General features: G+C 37.2%; 1 pseudogene; it reads left to right on the top strand.

The window, feature by feature from the left end:
- The first annotated feature begins 8,293 nt into the window (after positions 1-8,293).
- On the top strand, positions 8,294-8,548 carry LOC113622545 (SNRPN upstream reading frame protein pseudogene; annotated as a pseudogene).
- Positions 8,549-19,078: the final 10,530 nt, after the last annotated feature.

The raw sequence follows: 19,078 nt of genomic DNA, 5'->3' as shown, positions 1-19,078 counted from the left end.
CCTGTCTGACTTTGCCTTCCACTGTTTGGTTTGCTAATTATATTGTGTATTTTAGTCACTTTCTGTACACATCACTAGACACCTTTCTTAATGACTCATTATTTCAATGTTTTGGAAAAAAATATATAATGTGCTCTGCTTTTTTATGACTTAATTCATTTCTTTTTGTAAAGTTATGAGACTAGGCACTAACACTTAATTGGAATATACTTGTTACAAATTTATTTCTAAGTCTAGCAGAAGCAACTACTATTATACTAGATATAGGATAAAAGTTACACAGAATTGTAGAAAGTTGATGAAATTCATCCATTCTTTTTTATTTTTAATTGCGGTAAAATACACAGAATATGAAATTTACTGTTGTAACCATTTTTACAGTAAAGTACATTCACATGGTTGTGCAACCAATCTCCAGAATTATTTTCATCTTGCAAAACTGAAACCCTATACCGATTAAACAAAAACTTCCCATTCCTCCCAGCTTTTAGCTCCTGGCAACCACCCTTTTATTTTCTGACTTATGAATTTGACTACTCTAGGTACTTCATATAAATGGAATCATAGAACATTTGTCCTTTTGTGACTAGCTTATTTCACTTAGAAAAATAGCCTCAAGTTTCATCCATATTGTAACATGTGTCAGAACTTCATTTTTTAAGGCTAAATAATATTCCATTTATGTATATACCACATTTTATTTATCCATTCATACGTCAATGAACACTTGGGTTTTATCTTCCATTTTTTGGTTATTATAAATAATGCTGCTACGAAAATGGGTGTACAAATATTTCTCTGAGACTCTGCTTTTAATTCTTTTGGGTATATACCCAGAAGTGGAATGCTGGTCATATGGTAATTCTATTTTTAATTTTTTGAGGAACTGTTATACTGTTTCTCAGAGTGGCTGCACCATTTCACATTCCTACCAACAGTGCACAAGAGTTCCAGTTTCTCCACATCCTTGCCAATACTTGCTATTTTTTGGTTTTTGGTAGTGGCCATAACAACAGATGTGAGATGAAAATCTCGTCTATTCTCAGTCTCTCATTTTGTGCATGAGGAACTGAAACCCAGTCATTTTAAATATATTGTCCAAGGTAGTGCAAATCATATGAGGGAGTAAAGTGCAGTGGTTAAAATATTGGACTCTGGATCTAGATTCCCATTTTTTAATCTTGGCTCTGCAACTGACTGACTGCATAATCTTGGGCACATTACTTCTTTGTGTTAGTTTCCTTGTTTGTAAAATGAGTATAATTTAAGGGTACCTATTTCATAGAGTTGTTGTTGTAAGGACTAAATGAGATAACACACATAAAGTGCAGCTTGAAGACGGCCACGGTTTTTTGGACATTCCTCCTATGAGAGGATGGGATATAATTCCCCTCCCCTTGAACCCACACTGGCCATAGGCCCTCAGTTGTCATTAATAAAACGCAACTGAAGTAATACTGCTTGGCTTCCAAGTCTGAGTCAGAAGAAGACTTTCAACTTCTGCCTTGGTCTCCAGGAACACTCTCTCTGTGGGAAGCCATCTGCCTTATAAGAAGTATGACTGTCCTGCTAGAAAAACCATATGAAACTACATGAAGAGAGAGAGGGGTTTGTTCCACTGAGTTCAGCTTTCCTGCCATCCTCACAAGGTGCCAGGCATCTGAATGAGCCTGTTTGGCACCCTCTAGACCAAACCAGCTGTCAGCTGAACAAAAAACAAGTGACCTCAGTCAATACCACACTGAGCAAAAGAATTGCCAGCCAAGTTTTACCCAAATGCTATTTTTACATAATTAATTTGGGCATTAAATCACACAGCAGTTGAACACTGGAACAAATGCCTGGTATACAATAAGTGTCACTAGAATGTAAGCTCTCTAAGGGCAGGTATTTTTGCCTTCATTGCTATTTCCCCAGGACTTAGAGCAATGACTGGCATAGAATAGGTGTTCAATAAAGATTTGCTCAATGAATGGATGAAATCTAAACTCTTGCTTTTATTAGTGGTAGGTAGTAATCAGAACCAGTCTGCTGATCAGAGCTCTCTGCATCACTCCATGCTGACCTAAAAGCTGCTGACCATTTAGTTTATTTCTCCTGAGATTTTTAGGTCTTTATGATACAATTCTTGGTGTATTCTCAAAAAGTTAATGGTAAAGTATACTTTAATTAGTAAAGGTTGGAGAACATCAAAAGAGACTACATGGTGTTTCTTATACTAATACTACAATACCAGGCACTTAAAACTTGTAGCTCATTAAATCCTAACAACCCTGCAAAATTTATATCATTTTCTCCCATTCTACACATTAAGACACTAGGGTTCAAAGAGTTTAGGTACTTTGTCCAACCAGAGATGAGAAGCGAAAGCTTCAGGATTTGAACCTAGATCTGCTTCCTCCTTGAAGAGCACTTTTCAGTCTAGAAAACTATTCATAAAGATCATCAGCACACAACAGTGAGTAAAGAGGGTCTGTTGCTTTAAAAGTCAAGAATAGGGCTTCACTGATGGCGCAGTGGTTGAGAGTCCGCCTGCCGATGCAGGGGACACGGGTTCGGGCCCCGGTGCGGGAAGATCCCACGTGCCGCGGAGCGGCTGGGCTCGTGAGCCATGGCTGCTGAGCCTGCGCGTCCGGAGCCTGTGCTCCGCAACGGGGGAGGCCACAGCAGTGAGAGGCCCGCGTACCGCAAAAAAAAAAAAAAAAAGAATTAAAAGTCAAGAATAGCCCATTCAAGTCCCAGCTGCTGGCCAACTATGAGGCCTTCTTCAACTCATATCATTTATCTCATTTTCCTCAACCAGAAAATGGGAAGAGTTATCCCTGTCCTGCCTACCTTACAGTGATTTGGGTGATTCTTATAACCCAAACACTTCTGCAAACATGCTTCTGCAGAAGGATCTTCCCATGGCAACAAAGATAGAAAAAGATGGGCAGAACTTTTTGAGATCCTAAATAGACAAACATTTTTGACAAAATAGTGGCAATTAGTGATTCCAAAGTTGAAATAATCTTCAGCAAAGCAAATTGAGTTCAAAAGAAATATATGTTAAGACAATTAAGATATTTTGAGGTAAAGGATATATTCATCTAAAGTGAAATTTTTACTCAAAATATAATTGGCAATGTATTCAAAACCTGAATATCAGAAGTTGAATATCAGATTTGAGAATATTGGAGTGTGTGTTAAAATGTTGATGCTTGTAACTCTAGTAGCTTGTGGTACAAATAACTAATCTAGTTTTTTTTTTAATATATTCTTTCTTTATTTTTGGCTGCGTTGGGTCTTTGTTGTCGCACGCAGGCTTTCTCTAGTTGCTGAGAGCAGAGGTTACTCTTCTTTGCAGTGTGTGGGCTTCTCACTGCGGTGGCTTCTCTTGTTGTGGAGCACGGGCTCTAGGCACGTGGGCTTCAGTAGTTGTGGCTTGCGGGCTCTAGAATGCAGGCTCACTAGTTGTGGCGCACTGGCCCAGTTGCTCCGCAGCATGTGGGATCTTCCCAGACCAGGGCTGGAACCCGTGTCCCCTGCATTGGCAGGCAGATTCTTAACCACTGCGCCACCAGGGAAGCCCACTAATGTAGTTTTTAAATTGTTGAAACAATGGGCTTTCTGCAAATTTCCTCATTTCACCCCCACCTTCCCTCTCTAGCATCCAACTCTGAAAACCAAGGGCTCCTTGATCTGAGCAGCCTTTGTCAAGCCACAAAAGATCCTGTTATACATTTTCTCTAGGGCCTGTGGGGCCTACTTGACATACATTTGCATAACTATGTTCAGCTTCTCAAGTGATACTTAAAAACAAAAAAGAACAAGGAGAATCTGCACCAAGGGGTCTTGTTGTTTTTAAACAGCGACTGTTTAAATGTGATTTATTTGGCTGAAGTTCTGTCTAACCAGAACCTCACCACCAACATGCAGTCAGGTGTACATATGGGTGCACACACACACACACACACACACACACATATGCACACACAACCACACACACTGAGCTAGGTTTAGTCTCCCAGACTCAGATCCTTAAATGTTTCTATGACCTATGATTGTATACACTCTGATAGCTCGCAACTCTAAATTCGGAGACTCTAAAAAAGATTTGAACATGTTAAAAATGTTGTAAATTTGACTATTACAATTGTAGAACCCAATTCAACAAACCAAATTTAGGGTTATAGGAGTATCAAATTTACCAAGAGAGTTTCTGTGATTTAAACTGATATAAGAGCAAGTAATTTGTAAACTCCACTATTTTTCTGAATTTACATCTTTTCAACTTTTCACCCTTTAAAACTCCATCAACACTCCATTTGGTTAGAATATCTAGAATCGCAATTGCTAAAACATAGCATACAGGTTATGGGTCCTGGATCTGTAGTCAGCAGATCTGGAATTCAACCTAACCTGTGACTTAGTGGAGGCAGATCCTCCTTGAGTCACTTAGTACCTGTGTCATAAGATTTTTGTGAAAATTAAATGAGAAAAATAACAGTGTCAAGCATCCTGCAAGTGCTTGAAAACATCAGCCATTTTACTATCATCAAAAAGTCTACAAATAAATTCTGGAGAGGGTATAGAGAAAAGGGAACCCTCCTATACTGTTAGTGGAAATGTAAATTGGTGCAGCCACTGTGGAAAACAGTATGCAGGTTTCTTAAAAACTAAAAATAGGGGCTTCCCTGGTGGTGCAGTGGTTAAGAGTCTGCCTGCCGATGCAGGGGACACGGGTTCGTGCCCGGGTCCGGGAAGATCCCACATGCAGCAGGGCGGTTGGGCCCGTGAGCCATAGCTGCTGAGCCTGTGTGTCCAGAGCCTGTGCTCCGCAACGGGAGAGGCCACAACAGTGAGAGGCCCGCGTACTGCAAAAAAAAAAAACTAAAAATAGAACCACCATATGATCCACCAATCCCACTCCTGAGCATACATCCAGAGAAAACTAATTGAAAAAGACACATTCACCCCAATGTTCATAGCAGCACTGTTTACAATAACCAAGACACAGAAACAACCCAAGTGCCAATCAACAGACAATTGGTTTAAGAAGATGTGGTGTATATATATACAGTGGAATATTACTCAGCCATAAAAGAATGAAATATTGCCACTTGTGGCAACATGGATGGATCTAGAGAATATCATACTAAGTGAAGTAAGTCAGAGAGAGAAAGACAAATATCACATGATATCACTTATATGTGGAATCTAAAAAGTAATACAAGTGAATTTACAAAACAGAAACAGACTCACAGGCATAGAAAACAAACTTATGGCTACCAAGGGGATAGGAAGTGAGGGAGGGATAAATTAGGAGTATGGAATTAACAGAGACAAACTACTATACATAAAATAGATAAGCAACAAGGATTTACCATATAGCATACGGAATTATGTTCAATGTTTTGTAGTAACCTATAATGGAAAATAATCTGAAAAAATATATATAACTGAATCACTTTGCTGTACACCTGAAACTAACACAATATTGTAAATCAACTATACTCCAATTTAAAAAAAACTATTACTATAAAAAAACTCATTGGCCATTTGTAATTAGCATAATCTTTTGCCAAATTTAATGCTAAGATACTTTAGTTTCACAAACTACCCTTATCACTTAATGCTCCCACCAGTGCCATTGCCTTCATTCCTAAGGCCATAGCAAGTTATTTACATTGTCCTTTACAACAGTAAGTATTTTTCACCTCTCTTAGACATGATCGATGTAAAATGCAGAAAGCAAAAAATAATTCAATTGGAAAGACTGAGTCTCTTGTTAGTGTCAGGATATTTAAACATTTAGCTCAAGTATTGATTCTTTTTGCATTTAAATCAATTTTAGATGTTAACAATAGCTAATCTAATTGCTAGTGACCCTATAATTAACATAAGAACACAAATCATGGGCATCAAGTACGTATTAAAGTCAAATAACAGGTAATTTTTTCCTCTTAATTCTTTGAGGGTATTGATTAAACCCAATGTAATTTCTCTTTTCAAATGGAATTCCAGCTCTTATTTGAGAATGAAGAAGTAACAACATCCCCTGTAAAGGGCTATCAGACCTCCTTCCATGTCAATGGAAAGGAGGAAACGAAAATTAAACATCTCAGCCAAAGCGCAGATGGGAAACTGGGTAAGCTGGTCAACCTCTATTTTGATTACTACATTTGTTAGGGCTAAATGCTTGATCTGTGTTTGAGAATGGCAGTTACTCTGCTAAAAAGAAAGGAAATGAATGGTCCCATCAACACTGTGATGTAGTTGAGATTTATCTGCATCAAATCTAACTCTGTTTGAGATAAACTGAAAATCTTGATCTGTTTAAAAGGTTCCAATTTGGCAGAACTTTCTTCCCTGTCAGCACCGAAAAAAGTCTTTGAAATGCATAGAAACTCTACAAATGAAAGGAGGAGTACGAATGGAGTGAATACGGTCCCAAACATTTTGTAATATTCCACAAGTCTTTTCCACAGCCGCATTTTTCTCCCATGATTACTCTATGCTCATTTTAAGGGAAAGATATTTAGTGAATCAGAAACAGGAAGTTGGTCTCTACTGGAGCCTATAGCATCTTTGCTATGATGTTAATGATTTGCAGAGCCTCTTCCTCTCCACTCCCAACTGATGTGAACTGGGCCAAGGTTAAGTTGATGGAACTACTTAAGCATTCCCTCTAGCTTTTCCCACAAAGATCAGCACAAGGATCAGCAATGGTGTTGTTTATATTACGTTGATTTACTATATCATGCTGCCCCTCACTCCTAACCTCTATGATTCATTCACAGTATTTCACCAAATGCACTCATAAAGTGGGGTTAATCACACTTGCCTATTATAGTGGACAGCTATTGCTCTTGTCTTAATCTTCAGATAAAAGCATTTGAATCTCCTCTGAGGAATACAACTTCCCTACTCAATCCACGGTGTTACAAATACAGATGTTCTCATCCCCAACTCCAAAGATGGGCACATACATCAGGACTGATGGAACCAGAGCCCGGACTCCTGCTGTCCTTGGTCTTTGGTGCCCTGCCCCATCCTTCTATGCAGCAATGGATTTTGCTCCCAGGCCAAGTTGGAAACATCATCTCTGAAGAAATTTAGTCAGTGTATGTGGTGTATTCATGCAATAGTAATTCAGAGTAGAGGTTGGCATACCAGAGAGGACCAAATTTGCATTGGCATTTAGAGAGAAGCCCAGACTGACTACCTGCCCCCAGCACCCTAAAGTAAATCCTCTCATCCACATTCCTATTGACAAACACAAAATCTAGCTCTAAGTTTGGAGCTGAACAAAGGAAACCTCACCAAAGCCACCTATATCAATTGGACTTATCCTTGATTCACAAGTAAATGAGTAAAAGACCATGTGTTGGTAGGAAATTCTGTACCTCAAGTTTATTTGGAGAACAACCAAAATAAATATCAAAATAACTGACCTAGACAGTGGAAATATAAATAATTCATAAAACATAAGAAGCTACAAGGAATTCTCATTAATGTCCAAAAAGAGAAGATAATGTATTCATTTAAACCAAAAGAGACTACTATGAAAAAAGAGCAGGTGGAAAACAATGAAGAATTCATGGAAATTAAAAATACAATCACCAGGGCTTCCCTGGTGGCGCAGTGGTTGAGAGTCCGCCTGCCGATGCAGGGGACACGGGTTCGTGCCCTGGTCCGGGAAGATCCCACGTGCCGCGGAGCGGCTGGGCCCGTGAGCCATGGCCGCTGAGCCTGCACGTCCGGAGCCTGTGCTCCACAACGGGAGAGGCCACAACAGTGAGAGGCCCACGTACCACAAAAAAAAAAAAAAATACAATCACCAAAATAAAAAAATAACTCTAAGGAATGCAAGAAAAAACTTAAGAAAATCTCCTGGAATATAGAGGAAAAAGACCAGAGACAGAAAACATGAAGGGAAAAATGTCAAGAGGAGTAGAGCAACTAAAAGAACCAATCAATACCTGTCCAACAGGAGTTCCAGGAATACATACAGAGAAAAAAAAATTTAAATAATAGAAGAACATACCCCAGAGTTGATATAAGATATAAAAATTCAGACTGAAAGGGCTTATTAAGTATAGAACAGGATGAGTTTGTAAAAGAAAAAAAGATTCATTCTAAAATTTCAGAACAGGTATAAAGAGAACACACCAAAAGCTTTGGGGCGGGGGGGGGGGGGGCGGGTTAGGGGAAACAGGTTACTACAAACAAGTAACAATTTCAGGGATTCCATTGACACATGGGATGCAAGAAAGCAATGGGGTAGAGCAGAGCAGACCAGCTGTGGGAGATGCTTGACATTCCAGCCAGAGAAGTGGCCACTGGTGGAGTAGAGCAGGCCAGGGACCACTTACACCTGAGACGGATGATAGACCAGCACATACCAGAGGTAGAAGTCCAAGTAAAATGTTGAAGGAACAGCCTCATTGAGCAACCAAGAGTGTCAGTCGTACCCAGTGCAATCTAGCAGCTGTAAATATCTGTAGTGGATTTCCAGGTGAAACCAAGACAGGTATTCTTAGCTGAGACACCAAGAGGTGGTTAAAGCAGTATTGGAACATCAAGATAGCTTATTCCAAGTGAAAAATCAGACAATGTAATAAAGATATTATCCAAGAAAAAAAAATAGAAAAGCAAGCAAGAAAGCAATGAAGTAATGATTTCAAACAACTAGGAAAAAATATATATATATTTTTTTTCTTTATTTTTTGCGGTACGCGGGTCTTTCACTGCTGTGGCCTCTCCCGTTGCGGAGCACAGGCTCCGGACGCGCAGGCTCAGCGGCCATGGCTCACGGGCCCAGCTGCTCCGCGGCATGTGGGATCTTCCCGGACCGGGGCACGAACTCGTGTCCCCTGCATCGGCAGGCGGACTCTCAACCACTGCGCCACCAGGGAAGCCCAGGAAAAAATACTTTGAGCATAAAATTCTATACGCAGGCACACTATCAACCAAGTGTGAAAGTGAAATGAAGACATTTCATACATGCAAAGACTTAGAACGGTTCTTATGTATCTCTTCTGAAAAAAGTTGAAAAGTACCAAAATACACTTTAGCAACTCCAAAGAGGAATCCCATGACAAAGGATGACACAGGATCTAAGAAACAGCAGAAGAAACCCACAAAGGCCATAAAAGAAATAATGGGGATAGATTTGTACAATGTGACAATAAAATAATCTATTTAAAAGTAAGCATTCTGACCTTCCCTGGTGGCGCAGTGGTTAAGAATCTGCCTGCTAATGCAGGGGACACGGGTTCGAGTCTTCGTCTGGGGAGATCCCACATGCTGCAGAGCAACTAAGCCTGTGAGCCACAACTACTGAGCCTGTGCTCTAGAGCCCGTGAGCCACAACTACTGAGCCCACGTGCCACAACTACTGAAGCCCATGCACCTAGAGCCCGTGCTCCGCAACAAGAGAAGCCACCATGATGAGAAGCTCACGCACTGCAACGAAGAGTAGCCCCTGCTTGCCCCAAGTAGAGAAAGCCCACACACAGCAACAAAGACCCAGCGCAACCAAAAATAAAATAAATAAATTTATTTAAAAAAAATTAAATTAAAAAAAAAAGTAACCATTCCAAAAACAGTATAAATAAAAACTGGGATAATTATGAAGCATTTTCTCTTTCAGCAAGAGAAAAGGAGGAACAATTACAGACTCTGTGAAAATTGTGGTCCATAGATGCAATAAGCTAAGACAAGGCATTCATTTGAGAAATGGATAAACTGTAAGAAAAGAATATCCATTTCAATTTGTTACAGGAAATTCTCAGAGTAGCACAGGTTTAGGAACATAAAATTACAACTCCTTCTCTATGGATTCAATCATCCTACCCATATCTGTAACAAACAAAGTTACATAATCATAATACTATAAATGCTATTATTTGGACTTGAATTTCATAATGAACTTATAAAGGAAGTATGGAAAATTCAATTATAGTTACAAAAAATGTAAGTGTTGTTAAAAACTAACTATGCAAAATGAATTACAAAGTTGAAAAGATTTCTGGTTTCTGGTCAGTAATATAAGGTGTTTGAAAATCATCACTCCATCCTAACAACAAAGAAAAAGCTGAACAAACTGAAAATCAACAGCTCTTCTTAGATCCATCAGAGAATTGAGGTCACAAGGCAAACTGCTGCCCTCAAAACTGGAGAGACAGACAGGCAGATAGAATCATAATTTACTGGAGGAGAAACCTACATGGAAACCAGACTACATTCTTTAATCCAGGACATCAGGACCAGTTTTCAACAAAAAGTTACAAGGCAAACTAAAAGGCAAACTAAAAGGCAAACAACACAGTTTGAAGAGATGGAGCAAGCATCAGAATCAAATTCAGATATGTCAGGGATGTTGGAATTATCAGACCAAGTATTTAAAACAGCTATGATTAATATGCTAAGACCCCTGGGCTTCCCTGGTGGCGCAGTGGTTGAGAGTCCGCCTGCCAATGCAGGGGACACGGGTTTGTGCCCCAGTCCGGGAGGATCCCACATGCCGCAGAGCGGCTGGGCCTGTGAGCCATGGCCGCTGGGCCTGCGTGTCCGGAGCCTGTGCTCTGCAACGCGAGAGGCCACACAGTGAGAGGCCCACGTACCGCAAAAAAAAAAAAAAAAAAAAGAATAAATGGGCAAGAAGAAAGATGGAAATTCTAAAAAGGAATCGAAAAGAAATCTAGAGATCAAAAACAGAAATGAAGAATGTGATAGCTTCTGATAGACTTTGGTGGGCTCGTTAGTAGGCTGGACATGGCTGAGGAAGAAGCATGAGGAGATATGTCAATAAAAACTTCCAAAACTGTAAAGCAAAGAGAAAAAATGGAACAGAATATTCAAGTTCCATGGGACAACTAAAGAAGGCATAACATAGGTATTCCTTTTGGGAATGTCAGAAAGACAATTTCCTCAAATTAATATTAGACACCAAATATTAGACACACATCCAGAAAGCTCAAAGAACAATAAGCAGGGTAAATGTCCCCCAAATTACACACTGGCATATGATATTCAAACTGTAAAAAATCAAAGATTAAAAAATTTTGAATGAGGACAGAGGGGGGAAAATATCTCACCTATAGAGGAACAAAGATAAGAACTAACATCTGACTTCTCAAAAATTGTGCAAGTAAGCAGAGAGTGGAGGGACTTCCCTGGTGGCGCAGTGGTTAAGAATCTGCCTGCCAATGCAGGGTACACAGGTTCGATCCCTGGTCCAGGAATATTCCACATGCCATGGGGTAACTAAGTCCGTGTGCCACAACTACTGAGCCTACGCTCTAGAGCCCACGAGCACAACTGCTGAGCCTGCGTGCCACAACTACTGAAGCCCACGTGACTAGAGCTCGTGCTCTGCAACAAAAGAAGCCACCACAATGAGAAGTCCGCGCACCGCAAGGAAGAGTAGCTCCCGCTCACCGCAACTAGAGAAAGCCCATGCGCAGCAACTAAGACCCAACGCAGCCAAAAATAAATTAATTTAAAAAAAAAAGAAGAGAGTAGAGTGAAATATTTAAAGTGTTGAAGAGAAAGAAACATTAACCTAGAATTCTGCATCCTGAGAAATTATCATTCAAAAGTGAAGGAGAAATAAAGACTTTCTCAGACAAACAAAAACTGAGAGAATTTGTTGCCAATAGACCTGCCTCGTCAGAAATGTTAAAGGAAGTTCTTCAGGGAGAAGGAAAATAATATAGGTCGGAAACTCAGATTTACATAAAGAAAAGAACATTAGAGGAAGAATAAGCAAAGGTAAAATAAAACTTTTTTGCTAAATCTTAGTTGATCTAACAGATAAAACTTTGTTCAAAATAATAAAAGCAACAATGTATTCTATGATTTTAGCAAAATGAAAAGAAACTGGGAGGCAGAGACAGAAGGAAGTTAAGAGAAGTGTAGGGACACTAATTTCTTCATCTTACCTAGGAGAGAATCAGATCGTTGATGGATCAAGAAAAAAGAGGTTTAAGTATATTTTTGTAAGCTAAATAGTAACTTGTAAAATAATCAAAATTGCATGGGGCTTCCCTGGTGGCGCAGTGGTTGAGAGTCCGCCTGCCGACGCAGGGGACGCGGGTTCGTGCCCCGGTCTGGGAAGATCCCACATGCCGCGGAGCGGCTAGGCCCGTGAGCCATGGCCGCTGAGCCTGCACATCCAGAGCCTGTGCTCCGCAACGGGAGAGGCCACAACAGTGAGAGGTCCGCGTAAAGCGAAAAAAAAAAAAAAAAAAAAATTGCATGAAAGGGTAGGGAACTGAGAAGTGTTAAGTGGGCTAAACTCCATATCTTTTATGGAAAGCAGTCAAGAGTATACCCGACAGTTGATAAACCAAATAATAGAGACATAGAATACTATTTAGAGTTCTAGATATGTCCATAAGGAGGACCAAAACCAGAAATGGTCCAAAGTGGTTAACTCCAAGGCATGGACTCACAGTTGTGAGCTGGAGAGTAGAAAGCAGAGACTTTTTCTTGTCAATTTATACACTTCTAAATTGGAGGTTGAATTTTTATTTGCATGATCATGTCTGTTATTTAAATATTAACAAAAAGTAGAATTCTACATAGGAAACCTATAGGATAAAATTTCAGAGGAAAATCCATGGCAATAATTATATTATTATTTTGCAAGAAAGACTAAAAATAGGTGGTCAAGATTTCAACTCAAGAAACCAGAAAAAGAAAAACAAATAAGCCCAAAGAAAGTAGAAAGAATTAATAAAGATGAAAGTGAAAACTAGTAAGGGAATAACAATAGAAATGATAAAAGCAATAGCTGTTTTTTTAAGACATTAGAAATATCAAGAGAGATATTTGTAACTTTAATCAAAGACAAGATTTTTCATTTCAATGGTGAAAGAAAAGTGCATTCCTTTCCTTCTGAATGTGTGAGCCTTTACACATACTTAAGAGTACAAGTAAAACAAAAGCAAGGTTTAATGCTCTATAGGTCATCCGGGCATTTAGGGCCATGCTACCATGATAGATGATAGGTAGATAGATAGATACGTAGATAGATAGCAACAACACTGCTTTATTTCAGCATTAATTTTGACCTAAATTAAAACTGCTGCCTTATAATCAAGTTTATTCAGTCAACAGTCTTTTAAGTTCAACAGGCTTCTACTAATTTAGAAGACAGTGAGATTACTTTAAAAATATCTTATTATAAAGCACATTGATTTAAAGGCCCAGATTCCAAAAGGAAATTGTCCTAATATAGATTTAATAACATATAAATATAATAAATAAAAATTAATATTCTATGTAAAATAAACATTGCTAGGAAAACATAAATTGCTAAAATTGATTTTAAAAGAAATAGCCTGAATAGAGTAGTAACGATTTAAAAACTGTTGTCAAAGGCCCAGACAACTTCAGACACAAGTTCTTCCAAATTTGCAAGGAAAGGAAAGGCAAACTAAAAAAAGAGAGAGAGAGAGATTGAGAAATGAGAGCTTCCAAATTTAGCATCATCTTGATACCAGAACCTGGCAAGGGAGGCATTGAAAAAGAAAATCAGACCATGGTTCTTAACCTGGAGTCTCTAGACACTGGGATATTGATGATGGAACTTTAAGAGGATCCCCAAATTCTTGAAATATTATGGATGATTGGGAGTATATGATATACATATTATATATATATATACATATATATTATTCCGAAGAGAGAGTACAAGGCTTCCATCAGATTTTCAAACATGTATATGACCTACAAAAAGAACCACGACAATAGAGCAATTTCATCAATGAGAATAAATATGTTGTAAATAAAATATCAGTGAAATGAAACCAGCAATGTATTTAAAAACTATTATATGACCTAGGAGGTTTTACACAAGGATTTGAGATAGTCACCACAAAGAAATCTACTTATGTTAATAGTGATAATCTCTGGGTAGCAGGAATATAAAATTTTATTTTTGCTTTTTCTATATTTTCTAATTTTACTATAGTGAATGTGCATTACTTGTATAATAATAAAAGGTTACAAATAAATCTGGTAGCACATTTTAAAAACTATTATTGAGAACATTTTTAAAAAGCCATATATATATGTATATATGATGTTCTCTATTAATAAAGGAGAAAATCCACAAGTACATGTTTATGGAGAGCAAAAAGGTATTTAATAAATTTTAACAGACATATCTAAGAATTATAGAAACCAGAAATAGAATACTTGCTTAATGAAATAAAACACAGTACTAAACATCATATTTTTCTTAAAAAATGAATTATTAAAGGCACTCTGATTAATATTAGGAAGAAGACAAGGATGCTTCTATTGCTGATTTAGCCAAAATTATTACGGAGTTTCAAGCTAAGCTAATAAATACAGGACAGAAGAGACATACTAGCTTGAACCATAAAAAACTGTCAATTTGTAGGACAAAATGGTGAAATAGCAATTTCATATGGTTCAACATAAGACAAATTTGAAAGGAAGAGACATTTATCATTATTTGCAGATGATTTGAGGTCAGCCTAGAAAATCCATGGGAATAATAAAAAATAGTTACAAACAACTATGAGAGTTCTATAAAGAGACCAGTTAAAAGATAACAGCTTTCCTAGATTCCTAGTAGTAGTCAGATAGAAGATTTAAAATTTTTAAATATAAAATATACATAAATATTTTAAATATAAAATCAATATTTTAATAAATAATATTATAAACTTAAAATTTTTTAATGTAAAAACATATAGAATCTATAATAGCAGTAAAAACTATGTAATGCCTCAGAATAAATTTAACAAGAATTTTGCAAGATTTATGCTAATAAACTCTAAAATTTACCTGAAAGTCTTTGCATTAGTTTCCTGTGGCTGCTGTAGTACACCGCCACTAACTGGCCAGTTTGGTTCCTTTATAGAGTCTCTGCGGGAGATACTGTCCCATCCCTCTCTCCTAGCTTCTGGTCATTGCTGGCACTTCTTATCACCCTTGGCCTGAAGATGCATCATTTCGATCTCTAGTTCTAACTTCACATAGTCTTCTAGATCTTCACAAAATCCTCTATCTGTGTGTCCTTTCTGTCTCTTGTAAGGACTCTCATTTGATTTAGGACCACCCTAATTCAATATGATCTCATCTCAATACTTACCTTAATTACATCTGCAAAAATCCTATTTCCAAATAAGGTACATTTTGGGGTTCTGAATAGACGTGAATTTTGGGAGGACACTATTCAACCCATTACAGGCTTAACATGACCTGAAGAAATATACTATGTTCCTGAATAGGAGGACTTAACATTTTAAATATATCATTTTGTAACTAAAAAAAAAAATACTAAGAGAGCAACAAAAATTAAACGGAGATAAAATACAATACAATACAATATTAATTACTATAAAAGGAGACAGGAAGGAGGAATAAAGACAAGATGAAACCAATAGAAAACAAATAGAAAGATGATAAATTTAAACCCAATTATATCAACAAACTCACTAAAAATAAGTAGATGTCAGACAGTTTTTAGAAAAGAATAAATTATATTATGTTCATTAAGCACACTTTAAACATAAAGACACAGATAACTTGAAAGTATAATAATGGAAAAAAGATATAGCATGGAAACACCAATCAAAAGAAAGCTGGCAGCTTCCCTGGTGGCGCCGTGGTTGAGAGTCCGCCTGCCGATGCAGGGGACACGGGTTCGTGCCCTGGTCCGGGAAGATCTCACATGCCGCAGAGCGGCTGGGCCCGTGAGCCATGGCCGCTGAGCCTGCGCGTCCGGAGCCTGTGCTCCGCAACGGGAGAGGCCACAACAGTGAGAGGCCCGCGTACAGCAAAAAAAAAGAAAGAAAGAAATCAACACAGAAATATAAGTAGGAAATCCCAGAATGTATTAAAATTAAGAAACATACTTCTAAATGACCTGTGGGCCAAAGAGGAAATCACAAAGGAAATTCGAAAATATTTGAACTGAAGAAAAATGAAAATAAAACATATCAAAATTTGTGGGGTGCAGCTAAAGCAGTGCCTAGAACGAAATCAATGGCTTCTAATGAATACATTAGAAAAGAGGAATAGTTCAAAATCAATACTCTAAGCTTTCATTTTATGAATACAGAAAATGAAAAGCAACTTAAAAACAAATAGAGCAGAAGGAAGGAAATAATAAAGAATGTACTGCAATCAGTGAAATAAAAAGTATATATACAATAAAGAAATCATCACAGATGAAAATCTGTTCTTTAAATAGAGTAATAAAATCTATAATCTCCTGGAAAAAATAATCAATAGAAGAGAGAGAAGACACAAATGACCAATATCAGGAGTTTCAAAATATGATGTCACTACACATTCTACTGATATTAAGAGAACATGATGACAACTTTTTGCCAATAAACTTGACAACATAGACAAATTCTTGGAAAAAATACAATTTACCAAAACTGATATAAAAATATAAAAATACTAACACTCTGACATATGTTAAAGAAATGGAATTCATGGATAAAATTCCATAAAGATCATCCAGGCCCACGTGACTTTCAAGGTAAATTTTTCCAAATATTTAAGGAGAAATAATAATCTCTCTCAAACCCTTTCAGGGATTAGAGAAAAGAGGAACACTTAACTACTTGTTTTATGAGGCTAACATAAATCTGATGCCAAAACCAAAATCCTTTCTGCATGTGGAGTAAAAAATTCTAAATAAAACATTAGTAAATTTAATAGAGATGTAAAAAAAAAAAAAATTTCATAATGACCAAGTATGGTTCATCCCAGGAATGCAAGGTTCATTTAACATTCTAAAATAATCAATATAATTCTTCACATTGACAGAAAAAAAGAAAAAAACATATAATTATCTCAATAAATACAGAAAATGGATTTGATTAAAAAAAAGAAGACCCACTCAGGAAAAAGATGCTCAGCATATTAAAATAGAATGGAATTTTATTAATATAACAAAAACTATCTACAAATAAACCCCAAACCAAAACATCACAGCTTACATATCCGATGGTGCAATATTGAGTACTTTCCCTCTGAGGTACAAATGCAATTCCGTGAAAGAAAGCATGGCTTTTTCAACATATGAGGCTAGAACTGTTGTATATCCATATGGGAAGAAAACCTCAAACTTGGCTCCTAACTTATACCACATATAAAAATTAATTAAAGATAGCTCATAAGTATAAATGACTAATTAAAATATCAAATTTCTAGAAGAAAACATAGAACATCTTCATCACCTTGGATAGACAAAGATTTCTTAAATAGGTTACAAAAGACAGTAACCATAAAAGAATAAAAACATAATTGGACTTAATTGAAATTAAGAACTTTTGTTCAGTATGAGAACTTTAGTATGAGAATGAAGAGGCAGGTCACATACTAGGATAATATTTTCATTATCTATATGTCTATCTATCTATCTATCTATCTATCTGACAAAAGGGTTATATCCAGAAGGTATAAAGAACTCATACAAATAGGACAAAAAAGCACAAACAATTTAAAGAATGGGCAAAAGGCTTGAACAAGTATCACACAAAAGAGATTATCCAATAGCCAATAAGTATATGAGAAGATGGTCAATGTAATTATTCATGAGAGGGATGCAAATTAAAACCACAAGATACTATTATACATCCACCAGAAAGTCTAAAATTTGAAAGACTAAAAAAACCAAGTATTGGGAAAGATATGGAGCAGTTGGGACTCTCCTACAATTGCTGGTGGGAGTTTAACTTTAAAACACAATTAAGCAGTATCTTTTAAAGCTAAATTTACTTCTAGTCCCTGACTCAGCAATTGTACTTCAGGTATACGACCAAGAGAAATGAGAATATAGGCCCAATAAAGGACACGTGTAGGAATGTTCATAGCAGCTTTCTTCATTATAGTCAAAAACTAGAAACAACTTAAAGGTCCATCAACAGGAGGATGGATTACTAATCTATTGTGTATTCATATAATGGAATACAAAACAATAATTTGAAAAATGGACTACTAGCCCACACAACAACATGGATGAATCCCACAGATATGTTTAGCAAAGGAAGATATCATAAAAGTGTTTGATTTCATTTATATTAAATTCAAGAACAGGTCCAATGAGTTGATTTTGATAGAAGTCAGAAGAGTGGTTACCCCTGGGGTGGGTGGGTGAAGTGGCAAGAGGCAACTTTCTGAGGTGATGGAAATGTTTTATATCTTGATCTGGATGATAGTTAATCAGATGTATACAAATGTAAAAAGTTATTGGGCTGTAATTTGTACACTTTCCTATTTCATTTTATCTTTTCCAGACATAATTTAAAAGATGCTAAACTTTAATAATTATAAAATGAAGGGCTTCCCTGGTGGCACAGTGGTTAAGAATCTGTCTGCCAATGCAGGGGACACAGGTTCGAGCCCTGGTCCAGGAAGATCCCACATGCTGCAGAGCAACTAAGCCCATGCACCACAACTACTGAGCCTGCGCTCTAGAGCCTGCGAGTCGCAACTACTGAAGCCCACGTATGTGCCTAGAGCCCATGCTCCGCAGCAAGAGAAGCCACCGCCAAGAGAAGCCTGCGCACCGCAACGAAGAGTAACCCCTGCTCGCTGTAACTACAGAAAGCTCACATGCAGCAACGAAGACCCAACGCAGCCAAAAATAAATAAATAAATAATAAATAAATAAATAAATTTATTAAAAATAAAATAAAATAACAGTAAAAAAAATAAAATGAAAAAATTTTAATTAGCCACACTTTTGCAATCAGATTGGCAAAGACTGAAGAGTATAGATAGACACTTGGGGAAAGTTAGCCTATTGTATACTGTCAAGGGGAGGGTAAAATGGTACACATTTGAAGGACAATTTGGCAATATACATGAAAATTTTAATATATATACCCTTTGACTCAGCAATTTCACTTTTGCAGTATACCCTAATGAAATATTCACACAAGTACTCAAAGATATGTGTAAAGATTCACAGAATCATTACTTATAAAAGAAAAAAGTTGGAAAAAAGATATGTCCATCGATAAGGGAATAGTTAAATAAGTTTTTAAAAATCCATGAAAAAAAAATCCACGAAATACCTTATAGCTATGAA

This window comes from Aethalodelphis obliquidens, unplaced genomic scaffold, assembly GCF_003676395.1.
Source record: "Aethalodelphis obliquidens isolate GAN/ISIS:26980383/991018 unplaced genomic scaffold, ASM367639v1 scaffold10, whole genome shotgun sequence".
Lineage (NCBI taxonomy): Eukaryota > Metazoa > Chordata > Mammalia > Artiodactyla > Delphinidae > Aethalodelphis > Aethalodelphis obliquidens.
This window is presented reverse-complemented; position numbering and strand designations above follow the sequence as displayed.